A 4,911-nucleotide genomic window follows, 5' to 3' on the forward strand; every position below is an offset into this window, starting at 1 on the left:
GCACGTACTTTCGCACGTTTCGAATAGTTTTTGGCCAGATCCTCGCCTTTTTCTGGCTTGGACCACGTAGAAATGTGGTGCCACACCGAAACAGTCAATTAAACCTGGGTCCGATTAATGTTTTAGAGGATACCGCCGATTTTGTCTGGTTTAGGTCTGCTATTTGCCCTCATCTCGCTCGTACTTTCGCATATTTCGCTTACTTGTTGGCCTGATCCTAGCCTTTTTATGATTTGGATCACGTAGTAATGCGGTACCACACAGAAACATTCAATTAAACCTGATCTTGATAAATATTTTAGAGGATAACGCATGTTAGGTCTGGGTTAGGTCTAGGATTTGCCCTCATCAGGCTCATACTTTCGCATATTTCTCATACTTCATGGCTAAATCCTGGGCTGTTTCTGGATTGTAACACGTAGTAATGTGGTACCACGCTGAAACAGTCAATTAAACCTGGTTTCGATCAATATTTTAGAGGATAACGCCGGTTATGTCTCGGTTAGGTCTGGTATTTGCCCTCATCTGGCTCGTACTTTCGCATTTTTCGCATACTTGTTGGCCACATCCTGGCCTCCTTCTGGCTTGGACCACGTAGTAAAGTGGTACCACACTGAAACAGTCAATAGAAGCTGGTTCCGATAAGTATTTTAGAGGATAACGCTGGTTATGTCTGGGTTAGTTCTGGTATTTGCAATCCTCTGGCTCATACTTTCGCGTTTTTCGCATACTTGTTGACCAGATCCTGGGTTTTTTCTGTTGTGGATCACGTAGTAATGCGGTACCACACCGAAACAGTCAATTAACCCTGGTTCAGATTAGTATTTTAGAGGATAGCGCTGGTTATGTCTGGGTGAGTTCTGGTATTTGCAATCATCTGGCTCGTACTTTCGCGTTTTTCGCATACTTGTTGGCCAGATCCTGGGCTTTTTCTGGTTTGGATCACGTAGTAATGTGGTACCACACTGTCAATAAAAGCTGGTTCCGCTTAGTATTTTAGAGGACAACGCTTGTTATGCCTGGGATTGTTCTGGTATTTGCAATCATCTGGCTCATTCTTTCGCGTTTTTCGCATACTTGTTAGCCCGATCCTGGGTTTTTTCTGTTTTGGATCCCGTAGTAATGAGGTTCCACACCGAAACAGTCAATTAAACTGGTTGCGATTAATATTTTAGAGGATAACGCCGGTTATGTCACGGTTAGGTCTGGGATTTGCCCTCATCTGCCTCGTACTTTCGCACGTTTCGCATACTTGTTGGCCAGATCCTGGGCTTTTTCTGGTTTGGATCACGTAGTAATGTGGTACCACACTGTCAATAAAAGCTGGTTCCGCTTAGTATTTTAGAGGATAACGCTGGTTATGCCTGGGATAGTTCTGGTATTTGCAATCATCTGGCTCATACTTTCGCGTTTTTCGCATACTTGTTGGCCAGATCCTGGGTTTTTTCTGGTTTGGATCCCGTAGTAATGTGTTTCCACACCGAAACAGTCAATTAAACCTGGTTGCGATTAATATTTTAGGGGATAACGCCGGTTACGTCTCGGTTAGGTCTGGGATTTTCCCTCATCTGGCTCGTACTTTCGCGTTTTTCGCGTCCTTGTTGGCCCGATCCTTGGATTTTTCTGGTTTGGATCACGTAGTAATGTGGTACCACACTGAAACAGTCAATTAACCCTGGTTCAGATTAGTATTTTAGAGGATAGCGCTGGTTATGTCTGGGTGAGTTCTGGTATTTGCAATCATCTGGCCCGTACTTTCGCGTTTTTCGCATACTTGTTGGCCAGATCCTGGCCTTTTTTTGGCTTGGATCACGTAGTAATGTGGTACCACACTGAAACAGTCAATTAACCCTGGTTCAGATTAGTATTTTAGAGGATAGCGCTGGTTATGTCTGGGTGAGTTCTGGTATTTGCAATCATCTGGCCCGTACTTTCGCGTTTTTCGCATACTTGTTGGCCAGATCCTGGCCTTTTTTTGGCTTGGATCACGTAGTAATGTGGTACCACACTGAAACAGTCAATAGAAGCTGGTTCCGCTTAGTATTTTAGAGGATAATGCTGGTTATGCCTGGGTTAGTTCTGGTATTTGCAATCATCTGGCTTATACTTTCGCGTTTTTCGCATACTTGTTGGCCAGATCCTGGCCTTTTTCTGGTCTGGATCACGTAGTAATGCAGTACCACACCGAAACAGTCAATTAAACCTGGTTGCGATTAATATTTTAGGGGTTAACGCCGGTTACGTCTCGTTTTGGTCTGGGATTTTCCCTCATCTGGCTCGTACTTTCGCGTTTTTCGCATTCTTGTTGGCCCGATCCTGGGATTTTTCTGGTTTGGATCAGGTAGTAATGTGTTACAACACTGAAACAGTCATTAAAACCATGTTCCGATTCTTATTCTAGAGGATAACGCTGGTTATGTCAGGGTTAGTTCTGGAATTTGCAATCATCTGGCTCGTACTTTCGCATTTTTCGCATACTTGTTGGCCAGATCCTGGCCTTTTTCTGGTTTGGATCACGTAGTAATGCGTTACCACACCGAAACAGTCAATTAAACCTGGTTGCGATTAATATTTTAGAGGATATCGCTGGTTATGTCTGGGTTAGTTCAGGTATTTGCAATCATCTGGCTCATACTTTCGCATTTTTCGCATACTTGTTGGCCAGATCCTGGCCTCTTTCTGGTTTGGATCGTCGTAGCAATGCGGTACCACACCGAAACAGTCAATTACACCTGGTTGCGATTAATATTTTAGGGGATAACGCCGGTTACGTCTCGGTTAGGTCTGGGATTTTCCCTCATCTGGCTCGTACTTTCGCGTTTTTCGCGTCCTTGTTGGCCCGATCCTGGGATTTTTCTGGTTTGGATCACGTAGTAATGTGGTACCACACTGAAACAGTCAATTAACCCTGGTTCAGATTAGTATTTTAGAGGATAGCGCTGGTTATGTCTGGGTGAGTTCTGGTATTTGCAATCATCTGGCCCGTACTTTCGCGTTTTTCGCATACTTGTTGGCCAGATCCTGGCCTTTTTTTGGCTTGGATCACGTAGTAATGTGGTACCACACTGAAACAGTCAATTAACCCTGGTTCAGATTAGTATTTTAGAGGATAGCGCTGGTTATGTCTGGGTGAGTTCTGGTATTTGCAATCATCTGGCCCGTACTTTCGCGTTTTTCGCATACTTGTTGGCCAGATCCTGGCCTTTTTTTGGCTTGGATCACGTAGTAATGTGGTACCACACTGAAACAGTCAATAGAAGCTGGTTCCGCTTAGTATTTTAGAGGATAATGCTGGTTATGCCTGGGTTAGTTCTGGTATTTGCAATCATCTGGCTTATACTTTCGCGTTTTTCGCATACTTGTTGGCCAGATCCTGGCCTTTTTCTGGTCTGGATCACGTAGTAATGCAGTACCACACCGAAACAGTCAATTAAACCTGGTTCCGATTAATATTTTAGGGGTTAACGCCGGTTACGTCTCGTTTTGGTCTGGGATTTTCCCTCATCTGGCTCGTACTTTCGCGTTTTTCGCATTCTTGTTGGCCCGATCCTGGGATTTTTCTGGTTTGGATCAGGTAGTAATGTGTTACAACACTGAAACAGTCATCAAAACCATGTTCCGATTCTTATTCTAGAGGATAACGCTGGTTATGTCAGGGTTAGTTCTGGAATTTGCAATCATCTGGCTCGTACTTTCGCATTTTTCGCATACTTGTTGGCCAGATCCTGGCCTTTTTCTGGTTTGGATCACGTAGTAATGCGTTACCACACCGAAACAGTCAATTAAACCTGGTTGCGATTAATATTTTAGAGGATATCGCTGGTTATGTCTGGGTTAGTTCAGGTATTTGCAATCATCTGGCTCATACTTTCGCATTTTTCGCATACTTGTTGGCCAGATCCTGGCCTCTTTCTGGTTTGGATCATCGTAGCAATGCGGTACCACACCGAAACAGTCAATTACACCTGGTTGCGATTAATATTTTAGGGGATAACGCCGGTTACGTCTCGGTTAGCTCTGGGAGTTTCCCTCATCAGGCTCGTACTTTCGCATTTTTCGCATTCTTGTTGGCCCGATCCTGGGCTTTTTCTGGTTTGGATCAGGTTGTAATGTGGTACCACACTGAAACAGTCATTAAAAGCATGTTCCGATGCGTATTTTAGTGGATAACGCTGGTTATGTCAGGGTTAGTTCTGGTATTTGCAATCATATGGCTCATATATTCGCGTTTTTCGCATACTTGATGGCCAGATCCTGGGCTTTTTCTGGTTCGGATCACGTAGTAATGTGGTACCACACCGAAACAGTCAATTAAACTGGTTGCGATTAATATTTTAGAGGATAACGCCGGTTATGTCTCGGGTAGGTCTGGGATTTGTCCTCATCTGGCTCGTACTTTCGCGTTTTTCGCATACTTGTTGGCCAGATCCTTGCCTTTTTCTGGCTTGGACCACGTAGTAATGTGGTACCACACCGAAACAGTCAATTTATCCTGGTTGCGATTAATATTTTAGAGGATAACGCCGGTTATGTCTCGGATAGGTCTGGTATTTGCCAACATCTGGCTCGTACTTTCGCATTTTTCGCATACTTGTTGGCCACATCCTGGCCTTCTTCTGGCTTGGACCACGTAGTAAAGTGGTACCACACTGAAACAGTCAATTAAACCTGGTTCCGATTAATACTTTAGAGGATAACGCTGGTTATGCCTGGGTTAGTTCTGGTATTTGCAATCATCTGCCTCATACTTTCGCGTTTGTCGCATACTTGTTGGCCAGATCCTGGCCTTTTTCTGGTTTCGATCACGTAGTAGTGTGGTACCACACTGAACGAGTCAATAGAAGCTGGTTCCGATTTGTATTTTAGAGGATATCGCTGGTTATGTCTGGGATAGTGCTGGTATTTGCAATC

The sequence above is a fragment of the Colletes latitarsis genome, unplaced genomic scaffold (assembly GCF_051014445.1).
Source record: "Colletes latitarsis isolate SP2378_abdomen unplaced genomic scaffold, iyColLati1 scaffold0018, whole genome shotgun sequence".
NCBI lineage: Eukaryota > Metazoa > Arthropoda > Insecta > Hymenoptera > Colletidae > Colletes > Colletes latitarsis.